This window comes from Manis javanica, chromosome X (assembly GCF_040802235.1).
Source record: "Manis javanica isolate MJ-LG chromosome X, MJ_LKY, whole genome shotgun sequence".
Lineage (NCBI taxonomy): Eukaryota > Metazoa > Chordata > Mammalia > Pholidota > Manidae > Manis > Manis javanica.
Window position 1 is genome coordinate 17,432,981 of NC_133174.1, and position 18,692 is coordinate 17,451,672.

Below are 18,692 nucleotides of genomic sequence, written 5' to 3' on the forward strand. Positions count from 1 at the left end.
TTTGAGCATTTTGAGGAACCTCCATACTGCTTTCCACAATGGTTGAACTAATTTTCATTCCCACCAGTAGTGTAGGAGGGTTCCCCTTTCTCCACAACCTCGCCAGCATTTGTTGTTGTTTGTCTTTTGGATGGTGGCCATCCTTACTGGTGTGAGGTGATATCTCATTGTGGTTTTAATTTGCATTTCTCTGATAACTAGCAATGTGGAGCATCTTTTCATGTGTCTGTTGGCCATCTGAATTTCTTCTTTGGAGAACTGTCTGCTCATCTCCTCTGCCCATTTTTTAATTGGATTATTTGTTTTTTGTTTGTTGAGGTGCATGAGCTCTTTATATATTTTGTATGTCAAGCCTTGATTGGATCTGTCGTTTACAAATATATTCTCCCATACTGTAGGGCACCTTTTTGTTCTATTGATGGTGTCCTTTGCTGTATAGAAGGTTTTCAGCTTTATGTAGTCCCCCTAGTGGATCATTTTTAAAAGTCTCATTATAAACTCACCAACATACTTAATGCATTTCAAGCCATAGGAATTATTCTTTTGACAAATTTTTTCATCTTTAGCCAGCTGGAGCTTCTTTAAACTGGACCTTGAGTCCTTTTGATATACCCCCAGTAAACTTTGGCACTTTCTTTTTTTCTCTTTCTTCCTGGTTCATCTTGTGCTTTTCTGCTCCAACCCAGGACTCACTCATTTCTCCTAGAAACCCTGTTTCTCTTAGTGAAAAATTTTACATAGAGGCCCAAATCTGGGCATCCAGGGTGCTCATTATTACTGGTCATTGTTTGTAGGCCCCACATATTGATTTTCAACTCTTCAGTGGATTTAGTTTGTTTGCTGTTTTTTTGTGATTTACAATCCCCAAGGTAGAATTGACTATTGGTGGTTTTCAGGAATTAAGTAATGTTTTACTCAACTAAAAACCTGTGTGAAACTCCTGTTTGAAAAACACCTAATTGATGCCGGGGTTCTTGTTCACGAAGCCCAAGAATGAGCTTCACGAACACTCAAGGTAGGAGAGCAAGGTACAGGCTTTTATTTAGAAATGAAGTGAGAGGAAAGTGCTCCTGGCTCACACCAGGAGGTGGGGACAAGAGAGCCCGTAATGGTGCGTTGTCTAGGGGGTTTTATAGGCAGTTGAGGATTTTTCGAGAACATGAAAAAAACTTAGGGGTGTGGACTTGTTGAGTGTTCCCTAAATATTTAGAATTAACTTAACACAAGCAACTTCCTCTGATGATTTCTCTCTGAGATACCAGCATCTTGATCTGGGGGCATATGAAACAAGGCCACCTGCTCAGCCCCCAAGGTGGGCTGAGGTATTGTTTGCTAAAGAGTAAGTTAAGAATTTCTACTGTCTTAACTTCTTGGGTATTAAAATGCAATCTTATCTTTAAGGTGGAATCCTTCTTGCCTTTTACTGTGTTGTTTATGCCTGGTCTTACTTGCTAAATTAGTTGCCCAGTTTGCAAAATCACTTCATCAGATCTGAAGGAGGAAAGACAGCATATAGGCCTGGGCCTTTTAGTATGCTAAAGTAAACCTTACACATGATTATAAATGGTTAGCATAATAAAACATTGCTACTCTTCTTTATCTGGGGAACATTAACTGATCTCACTGAAGAATGATTCTAGAGCTTAATGTTTAACATAGAGTTTTAGTAAGGGGGTTTCCTTGCATGTAGTTACTTGCTCTGACTGCAAATATCCTGCCCTGCCCCCTCCGGAGGCCCCTCACCCTACTCTGACTACATCCACGGTCCCTGTCTCATAATTGTCAGTCGTTGTTTATTTTAATATTATTTCCCTTGGGGAGTGTGTATGGCTTAAAGACTCAGATTAAAAATTCTTACTTGGCATTAATTACAGCCAGCTGAAATCCTATATGATGTAACTTGCTCATGTTAAGATAACTTAAGTATCATGTATCAGATAAATGGTTAATTTTTGAAGGACATGCTTAGTTCAATAAAACTAGGGCCTTTCTAGGGGAAAGTAAATATTTTTAAATCTTTGGAATATAAAATAATGAATTATCACAACTTTATTCAAGAGGGTCTATATTTTCTTGTAAATCAGTAATTTATTGTTTCCTATTTGGAGTCCAATCAGTCAGTGACGTGGAGTGAAAACAGCTTTTCTTCTTTTTTTTAACAACTTCTTTTCTGACTGATCTTTTTCTGGAAAAGTGATTGAAAGGCCTTGTATTATTTTTGCCTCAAGGACCTATAAACATGTCAAGGATTTTTAGTTAAGTTATTAAAACACTGTCAAAATCTTGAGTACAGGCTTTTAACTATCTGATACACATTAATGGCTCTGAAGCAACAAATCGATTTTAGCACATAACCAAAATCCCTTTGACTGCTTTGAAAACATCTATTTGTATTCACAGTGTATGCCTTTGAAGTGTCCTGCTCTCAATCTCCCTAAATAAAATTTCACTTTATTGTGTTTATTTAAGTGAGAAAATGAAAGCACTTAAGAGTGTTTTTATTCTGCTATACACAGTCTCCTTATTTGGAGTTCCCCAAGGGCAAGCATGTATGTTTTTACTCCCTGTATCCAGAATTCTATAGGTCTCTAACACTGAAACAACAAAAAGTATCAAGAAAAAGGCTGTAGTAGGTCCTTTAAGTGCAAGGGGTTAGGTGCTTAATCACCCAGTGATTGATTGCCAGATGTTTTCAGTGATGGTAGGTGTCTTCAGGGTCCTATTGTGAATGTCATCATAAACTGTATTTTGTATTTTATTATAACATCTATTGATTTCTGATCTCTACTGTTCATACTTCCTTTGCTCCTTCTATCTTGAGTATTTTATATTAAGTGTACTTCTATTAAAGTGATTTTTATTGTACACAGGATTTACGGCCTTCCGTAAACGGATTTGAAGTGCATTACTTTCCCTTTTTGAAAACTTAAAGTGTAGTTGACCTCATCTGTACAACCATTTGTAGAATAATTTTTACTGTACTTTAACAAACGTTTATCTAACTTAATTAATAGAACCAAGCCATCCCTTTCTTGTTTCCCATCAAAGTTAACAGTCTCTTTATGTATTAAAAGTAATGGTAGCAAAGCTAATATCTGGGATATGTTATCTGTGCAAATAAAAGTATTCCTAATTAAAAAAAAAAAAGTAATGGTAAAAGGCTCCCAAAACTATTACTGGTCTTAAATTGAGGAAACATCTTTTTTTGTTTATGCTCTTTGACACTCTTTTCTTAAGGGCTTTATACTGGTGGACTTAGTAGTATTTGATGATAATTATGGAAGAACTAACAAGAATGCTGATATTAGGTTTTTGTGTTGATGCTGCTTAACAGTTGAATGGGTGATGAGACCCCATTCTTGACATACCATAGCATTAAATGGAGGCTCTTGGACAGTAAACACTGGTTATCAATTTTTTGAAATTATATTAATGTGGATGTGCAAGCTATTTCTCATTTTTACTTGAAAAAATGCTTTACCTTTTTGTGAATGCAGTCTATATCACAGCCTGAATTTTCTATAAACTATTAAGACATGTTGTCATTTATCATTTTTGAAAGGAAATTTAATCGCTTGAAAAAAATAAAAGCTAAAGCCTTGAGAGGAAAATTACCATCCAATACATTCTCAGAGATTTCTTCCTCTGTACGTTTTTCCTTTTTGAAAGCATTTTATAATTGTAAGATGTCTAGGGGAAAGGCCAACTTGGTTTTGAGAATTTTAAAAAGTTATGACAGGAAACTGAAATACAGGGCCTCTGTATTTAGAGACTTCACAACAATATGCTATTTACTTTACAACGTTTGTGTTCTTTACTGTTTAAAAATGTCTTTAATATTTAGTGAATGGAAGAAATAAAACGTCAGATTTCACAGGGTAAAGACCACACTAACGGTTAACTAGTAACTTTTAATCATAGTTTGGGAAAGAACATAAAAAAAATGTTAATGAAAACGCAAAATACACATTTTTGGAATTGATAGTTTAATCACATGCGTATTTTCCCTTCTCTCTTGTCTTTTTATACTTAGTAGTCTGTAAAAAAATATCCATACCCAATTCTGCCACCTCTCTGTATATTTGTTAAAGAATGTGAAAAAATCATTATTTATGAAACAATTAACACGACTTACATTTCATAGGCACCTTAACTTTGATAGATATATAGAAAATATACAGTAAAAATTTATTCTTTGCAGTGTGCGAAACCAGTTTCAAAATGTAACCCTCTTCCTCATTTTTTCCCCATAACTAATAAAATCACTTTCTCTGACTGCTTATTAGAAAAATATAAACGGTTTGGTCGTTGCTCTAGGATAACCCTTCTCCACCCCCTCCTCTTGCCCACATACCCATTTAGATTGGCAAGCTTATTTTCATTTTGTTTAAAAAAATTTTTTTTTTTTTTTTTTTTTTTTTTTTAAAGCTAAGGCAGGGGTTGCTAAATCTATCTTCTCCAGTCACGGGGATGAAGGAAACACATTTACTGCGGGCGGGGGTCTGAGGGCCTGCAAACAACTCGAGCAGGAGCCTTGGCCAGGGCGGGCGCCGAGAGCCTGTAGGTCTCCGGGGAGGGCCCGGGGGGCGGCCGCGGCCCACAGGAGATACTAGGGGGCAGCCGGGCCCGGTCGGGTGCGGGCCGCCCGCTTCTCCGCGGGGTCGGCGGCCCCACGCAGGCTTTACGGCCGAGGCGGTGGCAGCGGCGCGTGTGTGGCGGCGGCAGCGCGGAGGTGGAAAGAAGGGGGGCGCTGTCACCGAGACTCCGGCCGCCGGAGACCCCGTCGCATCGAGGCCACTGGAGTCCCGGGTCGCGGGGCGTGAGTGGCGCCGACCCGGGGCGCAAAGGGGACACGGTGGTCAGAGGAGGGGGCCTGTCTACCCTTCCGCATTTTCCTGGGTCTTTCTCCCGGGCGGTGACGTGACGTGCTGACGGCGGGCCCGTGCCGGGGAGCTGGGCCGCTTTTTGTCAGCTCCGAGCTCGGCCCCTCCTCCCTCCCTCCGCCCGCCCCACCAGCCGGAGCCCGGCCCAGTGCTCCAGAGAAAGGCCGGCCTGCAGGAGCCGCCACCGTCGCCGACCTCCCGCACTCTCGTCCGGTGAGTTCCGGGCGCCGCGGCGGCCGCGGGGCCTAGCGCGCGCGCAGCGGCCTGGTTTCGGCCTGGTCGGCGGCCCGCAAGGCGCCCTTCCGCGCTAGGCCAGGCGGTGCGGCGTGTGGCGCCGAGCAGGCCCCGAGGAGGCCGCAGTTAGGCCCGGGGAGGAGCCCGGCTGCCCCGAGCGGCGGCGGAGACGCGCTCCGTAAACGGGCGGGGGTTGGGGGAGGGTCGCCCGGTAGACCCGGAGGCGGCTGAGGGGCCCCGGGTAGGCGCCGCGGCCGCCTGCGGGCACCGCGCGTGGTTGAGGCCTGGCAAGGAGGGGAAGGCTGCAGGCGTGAGGTGAAGGCCGCAGGCCGGCCGGGCCGATTTTCGCTATGTAAATATTGGCGAAGAGGGGGAGGGACGGGGGACAAGATGGCGGCGGCTCAGCGCCTACTGCAGGGGACGATTAAGGGGGTTGTCGGGAGGGGGAGCCGCCATCTTGAAGGCGGCGTCTGAAGAGAAAATTCCGCTACAGCCCGTGAGGGGGGGGTCGAAGAGCGGGTGGCGGCGGCTGCCGCTCCGGTGACGGGCCCCGGGGGCCCGGCACGGTTGCGTGTGCGCGCAGATGGCGCGTGCTCGCTCCCTACGGCGGCCATTGCCCTCACCGCCATGATGGGTGCTAGAGCTTCAGGCGCTTGGCAGTAGCGCCACCTTCCTGCTCTGCTTCTTGCAGCCCCGTGACTGGCTGCTGCTTCCGCTGCATTTTAACTGAGCTGCCGCAGGCAGCCATCTCGTCCCTTAGCTCCACTGGCTTCGCGGTTCGGCCTCGCGCTCTTAGGCACCCGAGGACCCTCGGGCGAATAGCAACCCTGGCGCCTGAGCTCAGCTTGTCAGATAGAACTCCAAGACATTTTCTTTATACTCAACCAGTCATACGTGGGTGCTAGCGTGCCCTCGAGGCGGTTGTTTTCCAGCAATCACTGCGTTCTCCAGTATTCAAATAAAGACATAAAAATAAAATTTGATAGGAACGAAGTTCTCACCAGTCTTAACCAATAGGGGAAGAAGTATAAATTGCACAGCGCGAAAACGGAGAGGAAAGATTTTAGGGAGTCTTGAGCTCATTTATTTGGAAACAGCTTTCTTGAAAAGGTGTTTTTACGCTGTTAGTGATTTGTTGGTGGTACTCACTTTTTGGGGGGAGTAAGAAAAAGGCAAAAAGTTGTTTATTACTGAAGGACACCACAATGTGCAGTTTTTATTGTTGGTGCATGTCATGTATTTAGTTTCTCCATTTGATTTGAAAAATTCTGAGGTAGAATTCTATCCCTTAACGTTCTTGTGATTGCTGTTATACAACTCCTGTAAACTTGAGACCCCTGTTTCAGCGAGGCACTACTGTGCTAGGTGCTAAGAAAGATTAGAGGGTTCTTGTAATGCAGTTAGTGGTTCCAAGAAGTTCGTTGCTGAGAGGCAGATGAGACGAGGTGAAATGCACTGAAGTGCTGTGGGAATTACAGTCATTTTCTGGGGTTCCAGAGGAAAGTAATTGCCATGTGGAGTATCTAGGAAGGGTTCCTGAAGTAGGTGCATTTTGAGAAGGTTACTGAAGGATGGGTGGGAAGGATCTACCACTTTGATAGAGTGGGAGTGGGGAAAGGGCATTTCAAGGTGAAGCTTCTTCACAAAACAGCATGTATTTATAGTTTGGCTGGAGTAGATAGTGTAGGTAAATAGGAGCAAAAATGCTCGTGTTTTGATTACTATTTGACTCTCCTAGATGAACATGCAGGGAATGTTTCCCAAAAAAGGTAGAGATGGTGGAAGACCTTGCTTGCCAGTTGGAGGGGCTTATAGATGGAGGAGTCCAGGGGGAGCCCTCAAGTAGCAGGGTGAGGACACACCTGAGCCAGGCATTGTATTCACTCAGCAGTTCCATTGCGCTAGGAAAAGTTTCAAGATTGAAAAATAATGAGAATAGCAAGTTGATGTTTTCTCTCTACTGCAGTAATCACCAACAATGTTCAGAAGTTAAGCCCACTTTACTACTTTTTTAAAAATCAAGCACTACTGGACAACTCCTTTTTTATATCCTAACTTCTCACACCAAATAATAGTTTGCTCAGTTAATGTGTGTACTAAACAAATAGGGTTCTCTAACTTTTCACTTAGATGGTTGAAAATTACAGGACTACTGCTGGTTACTTTAGGAAAATGAGGAATGAACTGTAAGTTTTCTCATGGTAATTTTTAAGTTTTGCAAAGTAGGTTAGAAGGGCGATTACTAAAAAAGCAGCAGCCTTCGGATAGCCTTGTGCAATCTCTGATCTTCCCCGTGGTGAGAGTAACCACCTTTCTGTTTGAGAGGGTAACTAAGGGTGTTTGCTAAGTTAAGCCTACTCGTGTTTTGATTAATATTTGACTATCCTAGATGCACAAGCAGGGGATGTTTCCTAGAATTTTGTACTTAAATCTATTGGTAGCATAGGTATTCACTGGAAAGTTGTTTCAGTTTTTCCATTTCCCCACACTGCAATAGGTCAGATCGATGATGCTCCATGAGAGGACGGGAGGGAACTGAAGATTCTCATGTTTATAATGAAAGGCCATGGTTTAGAAAAGTCTGAGAAACTGAGAAACAGTGCATTGTAGGAGACTGACTAGAGGCAAGTTGCTAAGGCAGGCTGCAGTTGTTGGGGTGTATGGGTAAACATAAACTTAGAAGAACCAGTTACTTTATGTCGTGACAGCTGGGAAAGAGACATAGATGAGCTCTAAAAAGGGGAGTTGTAGTGCTGCATACACAGTACAGCAGCGGTGGATGTTCTAGGACAAGAGTGGTTGATTAAGTTAGACTCAAGTTGTATAGTTGAAAAGACGATAGGTGTATAGTTTATAAAAATGTTCTTAGAAGAATTTAACCTTGGAAACGGTTAAATATAAAATGCTTTTTGCCTGAAATGGTCGACCTTGATGATGCGGAAAACTGACTGGTGGAAAACGTTATTACCCAACCGTCTTGGAAAATGAAGTGTTTTTACTTTACATGTATGTTTACATATAGATGCAAGTTTCTTTTTTAAGAAAACATGCCCACAATGCATTAAAAATTTTTTTTCCACATTGCTTTTTCTAAGTGCTTCATCTCTAACCTCATCTGGACTTGTATTGTCACTGATGACCTTGCTTGTTTTATTTGTGTTGGTATAAGCTGGTGATTCCAGACTTTACTTACTTTTTTTTACTCTTCAGCCCCTCAACCTGTCCTTGAAATCGCTCAGCCTTGTCAGAGATTACCTAACCTTTTACTTAAGCCAGAAAGATAGACTACCATCTGACCTAAGAAGTTGAGTTTCCTTCCTTCCACTTCCTAGTCTTAGAGAAGCAGGAAAGGCTCTATCTAAGCTTTCCTCCTGTTCTTTCACTGCGGGAAGAATTGGCCACCTTCAGGCCCAGCTGCTTTGTCTGTGCTCCACCCATCCCAAAGGACTGCCGCTCGCATCATTGCCCTCTAACTCTGCTGGTGCCTGTCCCTCTCCTTACAAATATTCTGAGGTTTGCTTACGTTGCAAAACCGTCTTCTCTCTCCTTTCAGCAGTACTTTTATTTTGTTTCGTCCCACTTACTCCTAAATACAGTTTCCCAAATCGGGAAACTTCCACAGCATGCCAGTTAGTATGTGGCATATAAAAGTGTTCTGTATTTCAGAAACTCTCTGTCTACTATCGTGCGATTTCCCTCAGGGTCCCTATCCTTTTTTCTCAAATCTTCTCCCCTGGTTTTGGTGTCCCTTAGAAGTCCACTCTCTTTCCTCATAGGTTCTCATCTAGCATTTCCTAGATAAGAATCTTCACCCAGGTGTCTTACGTAAGTCCGAACGTTGCTGAAACCAAATTTATGTGGCACGTAATAGATGCCTAGCAGTATTAAATGGAAATCTCTTTCTTTTTTTAAAACTCAGATCCCGCAAAAACAATTCCCTGTTCCTAGCTTTCTTTCTGTTAGTTGTGCCATCACTTTTCCAGGCTCATTCTTTCTTCTCTGTCTCATAGCAATGTGGACGTCTTTAATTTAGCATTTAACCTATTATATTTTAACTGTTCATATTTTTTACTTTTGTCATCTCTTCTAAACTCTGAATGTAGAGATGGGTTCTCATTTATTCTTGTCCCTGAGCAGTATCTGGCATATAGTCGTTATCTCCCAAAACAATGATCTCAGTTATTGGATGCAGAGAATTTTATGTAGTTGAATAGTTTTCAGCTGTTCAGGCATCTAGTAACTGGTCCTTTGACCAGGGGGTATATGTATTAATGTGCACCACATGAGCTCAGTAACCCCCACCCCCTCTGCTTAGGGTTTAATATGGCCAGTCTATTTTTATTCCTGTCAAATTATTTTTCCAAACAACTTTTTATAAAATGCAGGTGTCTTGTAACTACATTTTACTCAAAGGGAGGCACATTTTAAGGAAATTTGTGATCTTGAAGTATAAAGCCATTAGGATTTTAAAAACATATTTAAAGTTTTAAAATTATGAAATATTTCAGAATTACTGAAAAGCAAGTGTAACCCACATTTAACAGATCTTAATATTTTATCACGTATTTGCTTCATAACTTTTTGTTTAAAGAAAGAAAATTTAACAGATGCAGTGAGAATGCCCCCATCCCATTCCTGTCTTTCCTTTGCCAGAAGTAACTACTGTCCTAATATGTATATATGAAAAACAGCATCAAGTATTACTCTGTTTTAAATTTACATAAATGCTATACTGCGTGTCATTTTATGTATTTTTTCACTAAGCAATATAATTTTGAGATTTATCCATACTGTATGTGGATCTAGTCCAGTGGTTCTCAGAGTGTGTCCAGGAATTCCCAGAGATCCCTGTCTTCCACCAGAGATCCCTGTCTTCCAGCTGCATTCTTCTGTACACTGCACAAGTGCTGTACAGAGGTTGCGTGGCATATGATGTCATAATAGGTTGAACACAGAAGCAGTAATGGGAATCCAGCTGTCTGCTATTAAGCCTGGCTCTAAAGAGATTTGCAAAAATGTAAAACAGTGTTACTCTTTTCACTAACTTTGTTTTGAAAATGATTACTTTAAAACAAATGTTATTCATGTTTACATACGGTGGGTTTATTTTTATGATTAATATTTTTAAAATGGCTCAGATTTGGGGCCTCTCTTGTCCCCTCCTGGTGTGAGCCAGGAGCTCTGTCCTCTCACTTTATCTCTAAATAAAAGTATCTGCCTTGCTCTCCAAAAAAAAAGCCTCAGATTTAATTTCTAATGTAAATATGTATAGATAGAACCCATACAAATAAAAACTCTTTGGGGTCCTCAATGTTTAAGAGTGTGCAGGGGTCCTGAGACCAAGAAGTTTGAAAACTGCTGATCTATTCATTCATTTTATTTATATTTCAGTATATAAATATGCTGTGCTTTATCTATTCTTATGGAGGGGCCATTAGGTTTGCAGTTCTTTGTGATTTCAAAAGTGCTGCTGTGAACATCATTATACATGGTTCTTCTCTCTTGAGATTATAGAAGTAGAATTCAAGAGTGTGTATTTGTCAACTTTACTGTGAATTGCCAAATTGTCAAATTGTGTTCCATTTCACACTCCCACCAGCTGTGTATGAGCCTTGGTTCTCCAGGCCACTGCCAAAAGATTAGAATTCGCAATTTTTCCCATTGCTGTTTTCATTTTGCATTTCTTAGATTACTAAGTGAGGTTGGGCATGGCCATTTATCTGTGACTTGCTTGTGCCTGTCCTTGGCCCACTTTTTATTGGATTGTTGACTTTTTCTTATTGGTTTATGGGCCTCTTTTTATATTCTGAATACTAATGATTTGTAATTACACACACTGAAAATACCATTTCCTAGTTTGTGGCTTTTAGCTTTGTTTATGGAATATATTTTGTGTAGGACTTCATAGTGTGATCATAGTCAGTTTTCTCTCTCTCTCTTTTTTTTTTTTTTCCATTTATGGCTTATGTTTACTTGTATCTGGAAGAAATTCTTCCATTACCCCAAGGTCATAATAATGTACTTTTTAATATTAGGTCACTCATCTGGAATTTTTTTTCTCTATTATGTGATGTAGGGATCTAATTCTGTCTTTTTAATATGGATTTGCCAAGTAGTTCAGTCTTTCTCCCCACTGATATATAATGCAACTCCAGAAGTTTATTATATTCTCACTTGTTTCAAGTTTCTCTCTTCTGATTTCATTGGTCTGTTTGACTATCTCTATACCTATACCATTCTGACTTAATAATGATAGCTTTATAATTAAATCTTATATATGTTCTTTTTTCTTCAGAACGTTTAAAGCTATTTCCTCCCTTTATTTTGGGTCTGTGTGTCAATTTCTGTGAAAAACTTTATTTGCATCAAACTTACAGAATAAATATATAGATACATATAGACATGCTAAGTGGATCTGGGATTTGAATCTTTTTTCGTAAAACTCCTGCACAGCTTTTGTTAGATTTTTTTGCTATATACTGTGTAATTTTTGTTGTCATTGTGAATAGGATTTTCCCTTTATTATTTTTAATTATTGCTGATGTATAGGTACCACGTATTGATCATGTAACCTCACTGAACTTCATAGATTCTGAGTTGCACTTTCCCCCCTACATTTGAACACCTCTAAAATCAAAATAGAACTTCAGTCAATGGTGTCCTATAATTACTGTTGTCCAGACAGCCATCATGATGTAGTTATCATTGGTTACACATGTACAAACTTGGCCAAGACTTTTCATTTTGTCATCACTTAAATGGGGATGTGCATTATTGTGTAATTTCATGCCAAACAATGCAACTGAAGGCAGAAGAAATTGTGAAGTGGGTGTCTGACTGGAAAGAAAACCCCATAGATAATACTGGAGCATTTTAAGAGATACTGCATCACCAACACTCTTGTTGGCAGAGGACAGTTTTGTTAGGAAAGATGGAGTAGCTTTGAGTAGAAAAGCAATCCTTAGTAAGATCCTGAGTGTGAAGTTTTAGAAGTGCCCTACCAATTTCTTTTCCTTCTATTTTTCTGTCTGTGCACAGAACATGATAAAAATATGTCTAAGTCTAAAAGAATTGTCTTGATAAATCTAAAATGAAAATTCTAGAGAATGAAGTATGGCATCAATTTAATTGGCAAGTTTTTTTCTTAGCTGTGTGTAAAATAAGGGTGCATCTTACAATTGGTGGTATCCTTAGATTCACTAAAACAGTGTAATAACATAACTTTTTGTGTTTTCTAAGTAGTTGTGTGTGATAATGACGATTTTATTTCTTTTCCATTCCTTTATGCCTCTTGTTTCTTAAAAAAAGTTTTCTGCACTGACTAATGCCTCTAGCGCAGTGTTGAATAGAAGCATTGATAACAGGTATTCTTGGTAGGCACTTTAGTAGAGTGCTTCCAGTATTTTATTATTAAGTATGAAATTGTAGAGGGTTTTTTTGGAGGCAGTAAATATTATTTGTTAGTTTATGTTCTCTTCCACTTACCATTTTAAGAGTTTTCATCATGAACAGGAATTGATTTTTCTAATGCTCTCGCTGCATCTTTTGGTTTGATGAATTGCATTCATAGATTTTCTATTTTCAATTATCTTTGGACTCTGCATATTATCTCTTTGTTATCACATTCTTTTCTTTTTTCATGTAGTCTTTGTCTTGTTTTGATAACAAGGTTATGCTAACTTCATAAGATGAGTTAGGGAGTATTCTTTTTTGAAACAAGCTGTATTTTATAGAGATGTCCTGTATCCTAAAAGTTGGATGGAATTTATCTCTGAGAGTTGTGCCTGATGCCTTTTTCTGAGTTGCTTTTTTTTCAATAGCCTTTAATGGTGATAAGTCTTTCTGGCTTTTTTTGAAATTTTTTCTGAGTGTTACTTATACAAATGAACAACCTTCTAGGAAAATGTGAATTTTCAAATGTATTGATATAAAATGCAGGCCTCTCTAATAACTTTAAGATACTGAATTTTGTTAATTTGTTCTTTTTTTTCTGATTAATACTACTAGTAACTTGCCTCTATTATTAAGGCTTTCCAAATAGTTCTTTTTATTGACCCTTTCTGTTTCTGCTCTTATGGGTAATTCTTCTTTCCTTCTACTTTATGTGCATTTATTCTGACATTTAAAAATATTAAGTTGGAGATTTAGCTCATTAGTGTTTAATGTCTACTCTTATAAATATATGCCTTAAAATGATAAAAATATCCTCTGAACTGTAGTTGGATGCTATGACTTGGACATGAATTGATATTATCTAGTCTAAGTGTATTGTGATTTTCATGATCTTCCTGTTGCCCACTGAACTATTTAGATCTTTGTTTTCCATTTTATAGTTGTTGCTTTTTTGCTGTTATTATCTCTGTGACATTTATTTCTAATTTTACACAAAAACAATTGTTCTTAATGCAGTCCCAATCAAAACCCCAGTAAGGCCTCTTTTTTTTGATAGACCAATTCTCAAGTTTATATGGAAATATAAAGGGCCAGAAATAGCAAAGGCAGTTTTGAAAAAAAAGTTGGAAGATACACTCTGTCATATCAAAGCTTATTATTATAAAGTTGTGGTGATTAAAACAGTGGGTACAAAGCCAGATTGATCAGTGGAACAGAATAGTCCAAAAGCAGACTTAAATTTACAAGGTCGGTTGATTTACAATGAAAGTATATTGGAATTTTGATTGAATTAAGGGAGAATTGATACTAATCCAGCATATTCAAGAGCAAGATTGATTTCTCTATATATTTGTCTTTTTTAAAAAATCCCACTTGGTAGAGTTTTCACAGATGACCCATTTTTAAGTGTTACATATGAAAGCTTTTGTTCAAGTATTTTAATTTTGTACCCGCACATTTTATGAATTCATCCTGATACTAATTTTTTGGTTCTCTTGGATTTCCTAGATAGAGCATGTATTTAAAAAGTATAAAATTCTTTCAAATGCTAATTAAGCCTTACATTTCATCATATTACCTAATTGTACTGGCTCAGTTACCATACATCTTAAATAATAATAGTGTTAGCAACCATCCTTGGCTTAATTTTGACTTTAGAAGGAGTACTTTTAGTGTTTTACTTTAGTTTTAATACACCTCGTTTGTTTTAAAGTGATACATCATTCTCTTATCCAAAAACTCAAGTCGTCACATGAACTAGTTTCAGATTTGCGTATACTTGTGTATTTTTTAACAGCATTATTGAGATTAATCTGTTATAAAATTCACCCTTTAAAAAGGTACAGTTAAGTGGCTTTTAGTACATTCAGATTTGTGCAGCTATCGCCACTAATTGTAGAACATTTATTCTGTCACCCGCAAAAGAAACCTGTGCTTAGCAATCACTACTCCCTCCCTGTCCTTCCTCACCCTCAACCACTAATCTACTTTCTCTCTATATGGATTTGCCTATTCTTGACATTTCATATGAATGGAATCCTGTAATATGTGGTCTTTTGTGTCTGCTTCTTTCACTTAGCACAGTGTTTTCAAGGGCCATTAATGTACCATGTGCAAGTATTTCATTCCTGTTTATTATATTTTCTAACTGTTAAAATATCTTTCTATTCCAATTTGACTGAATAGTTTGTTTCAAATAAAAAATGTTGAATTTCAGCTTTTCAGCATCTGTTGAGAAAAATCAGGATTTTCCTTTTTTGACCTGTGAATTTGGGCCATTATTTTGAATAACCATTCTTTCAAGGACTGTATGTATGTATATTTTTTTACATAATGTATCACATTTGCAAATATTTGTTTTGGGATTCATAACCAAGTTCGTAGTTTGGACACGTTATTTATGTTTGATTTTTAAAAAATGATTAATTAGTTTTGTAAAAGGTATTGAGAAAGCTTTTCTCCTCTGTGCTCTGGCAGAGTTCAGATCATCTTGAGAAAGACCTGGAGTATTTTGAAAGGGTAACAGACAACTTTATTCTTTTTTTTTCTTTTTCCAATTTCATAATGATTGAGTTTTCTCTTATTAATGCTGGCAACTTGCATTTCCCTGCTATGTGCTAGCATAGAATTATAGACTATTTCCTTACAGGTTTTTTCTTTTTCTTTTTTTTCTGTATCTATGTATTTTTTTTCTTATGTCAAATTATGGGTATGCTTTCCCCCATTTTCCCTCTTTTATTGTTTAATTTTTATTTGTTTATTTTTTATTAAGCTGTCATTGATATATACTCGTATGAAGGTTTTACATGAGCAACATTGTGGTTACTACATTCACCCATATTATCGAGTGCCCCTCACAACACCCCATTACAGTCGCTGTCCATGAGTATAGTAAGATGCTGGAGTCACTACTTGCTTTCTCTGGGCTATACTGCCTTCCCCATGCTCCCCCCACCCCACACACATTATGTGTGCTAATCGTAATGCTCCTTAATCCCCTTCTCCCTCCATCCTGCCTCATCCACCCTCACCAACCCCTTCCCTTTGGCAACCACTAGCCCCTTCTTGGTCTGTGAGATTGCTGTTGTTTTGTTCCTTCAGTTTTGCTTTGTTCTTATACTCCACAAATGAGTGAAATCATTTGGTACTTGTCTTTCTCCACCTGGCTTATTTCACTGAGCATAATACCCTCTGGCTCCATCCATGTTGCAAATGGTAGGATTTGTTTTTTTCTTATGGCTGAATAATGTTCTATTGTGTATATGTAACACATCTTTATCCATTCATCTACTGATGGACACTTAGGTTGCTTCCACATCTTGGCTGTAGTAAATAGTGCTCCGATTAACATAGGGGTGCATATGTCTTTTTGAATCAGGGATCTTGTTTTCTTTGAGTAAATTCCTAGGAGTGGAATTCCTGTGTCAAATGGTATTTCTATTTTTAGTTTTTTAAGGAACCTCCATATTGCTTTCCACAATGATTGAACTAATTTTCATTCCCACCAACAGTGTACGAGGGTTCCCTTTCTCTGCATCCTGGCCAGTGTTTGTTGTTTCTTGTCTTTTGGATGCTGGTCATCTTAATTGGTGTGAGGTGATATCTCATTGTGATTTTAATTTTCATTTCCCTCATGATTAGCTATGTGGAGCATCTTTTCATGTGCTTGTTGGTCATCTGAATTTCTTCTTAGGAGAAGTGTCTATTCAGGTCCCCCATTTTCAATAGCGTTATTTACTTTTTGGGTGTTGAGGCATTTGAGTTCTTTGTATATTTTGGGTGTTAACCCCTTGTTGGATATGTCATTTATGAATATATTCTCCCATACTGGAGGATGCCTTTTTGTTCTACTGATGGTGTCCTTTGCTGTACAGAAGGTTTTTAGTTTGATGCAGTCCCATTTGTTCATTTTTGCTTTTGTTTCCCTTGCCCGAGGAGAAGTTTTTAAGAAGAAGTTGCTCATGTTTATATTCAAGAGATTTTTGCCTGTGTTTTCTTCTGAGAGTTTTATGGTTTCATGACTTACATTCAGGTCTTTGATACATTTCAAGTTTACTTTTGTGTATGGAGTTAAACAGTAATCCAGTTTCATTCTCTTACATGTAGCTGTCCAGTTCAACACCAGTTGTTGAAGAGACTGTCCTTTGTCCATTGTAGATCTGTGGTTCTATTATCGTATATTAATTGACCATATATGCTTGGGTTTATATATGGGCTAATTTATATATGTGCTTTCTATTCTGTTCCATTGGTCTATGGGTCTGTTCTTGTGCCAGTATCAAATTGTCTTGATTACTGTGGCTTTGTAGTAGAGCTTGAAGTTGGAAGTGTAACCCCCCTGGTTTTATTGTTCCTTCTTAGGATTGCTTTGGCTATTTGGGGTCTTTGGTGGTTCCATATGAATTTTAGAACTATTTGCTCTAGTTCATTGAAGAATGCTGTGGGTATTTTGATAGGGATTGCACTGAATCTGTAGATTGCTTTAGGCAGGATGGCCATTTTGACAATATTAATTCTTCCTATCCATGAGCACGGGATGTGTTTCCATTTACTGGTATTTTCTTAATTTCTCTTATGCGTGTCTTGTAGTTTTCAGAGTATAGGTCTTTCACTTCCTTGGTTAGGTTTATTTGTAGGTGTTTTATTCTTTTTGATGCAATTGTGAATGGAATTGTTTTCCTGATTTCTCTTTCTGCGAGTTCATCGTTAGTGTATAGGAATGCAACAGATTTCTGTGTATTAATTTTGTATCCTGCAATGTTGCTAAGTTTAGATATTAATTCTAGTAGTTTTGGAGTTTAATCTTTAGGGGTTTTGTGCACAATATCATGTCATCTGCAAACAGGGACAGTTTAACTTCTTCCTTGCCAATCTGGATGCCATTTATTTCTTTGTGTTGTCTGATTGCTGAGGCTAGGACCTCCAGAACTGTATTGAAAAAAAGTGCGGAGAGTGGGTATCCTTGTCTTGTTCCCAATCTTAAAGAAAAAGCTTTAAGCTTCTTGCTATTAAGTATGATGTTGGCTGTGGGTTTATCATATATGGCCTTTATTATGTTGAGGTGCTTGCCCTCTATACCCATTTTGTTGAGAGTTTTTATCATGAATGGATGTTGAATTTTGTCGGATGCTTTTTCAGCATCTGTGGAGATGATCATGTGCTTTTTGTCCTTTTTGTTGATGTGGTGGGTGATGTTGATTGATTTTTGAATGTTGTACCATCCTTGCATCCCTGGAATAAATCCCAGTTGATCGTGGTGGATGATCTTTTTGATGTATTTCTGAATTCGGTTTGATAATATTTTGTTGAGTATTTTTGCATCTATGTTCATCAGTGATATTGGTCTGTGATTTTCTTTTTTTGTGGTGTCTTTGCCTGGTTTTGGTATTAGAGTGATGCTGGCCTTGCAGAATGAGTTTGGAAGTATTCCTTCCTCTTCTACTTTTTGGAAAACTTTAAAGAGGATGGGTATTAGGTCTTCAGTAAATGTTTGATAAATTCAGCAGTGATACCTAGTCCAGAAATTTTGTATTTGGGTAGTTTTTTGATTACCAATTCAATTTTGTTGCTGGTAATTGGTCTGTTCAGATTTTCTGTTTCTTCCTGTATCAGCCTTGGAATGCTGTATTTTTCTAGAAAGTTGTCCATTTCTTCTAGGTTATCCAGTTTGTTAACATATAATTTTTCATAGTATTCTCTTATAATTCTTTGTATTTCTGTGGTGTCCATAGTGATTTTTCCTTTCTCATTTCTGATTCTGTTTATGTGTGTAGACACTCTTTTTTTCTTGGTAAGTCTGACTAGGGGTTTATCTGTTTTGTTTATTTTCTCAAAGAAGCAGCTTCTCCTTTCATTGATTCTTTCTAATGTTTTATTCTTCTCGATTTTATTTATTTCTGCTCTAATCTTTATTATGCCCCTCCTTCTACTGACATTGGGTCTCATTTGTTCTTCTTTTTCTTGTTTCATTAATTGTGAGTTTAGACTGTTCATTTGGGATTGTTCTTCTTCCCTGAGGTTGGCCTGTATTGCAGTATACTTCTGTCTTAGCACAGCCTTCGCTGCATCCCACAGATTTTGTGGTGTTGAATTACTGTTCTCATTTGTCTCCCTATGTTGCTTGATCTCTGTTTTTATTTGGTCATTGATCCATTGATTATTTAAGAGCATGTTATTTAGCCT

At 38.6% G+C, this 18,692-nt stretch overlaps 1 protein-coding gene across 2 annotated transcripts in view; it reads left to right on the top strand.

The window, feature by feature from the left end:
* The first annotated feature begins 4,414 nt into the window (after positions 1-4,414).
* ZFX (zinc finger protein X-linked) overlaps positions 4,415-18,692 on the top strand; it is a 62,220-nt gene continuing 47,942 nt past the window's right edge. The window contains exon 1 of one of the 2 annotated variants that reach the window (XM_037026357.2): positions 4,415-5,096. The gene's annotated coding sequence lies outside the window, so the exon portion shown is untranslated. The remainder of the gene's footprint in view (positions 5,097-18,692) is intronic. The other variant, XM_037026355.2, reaches the window with a different exon arrangement.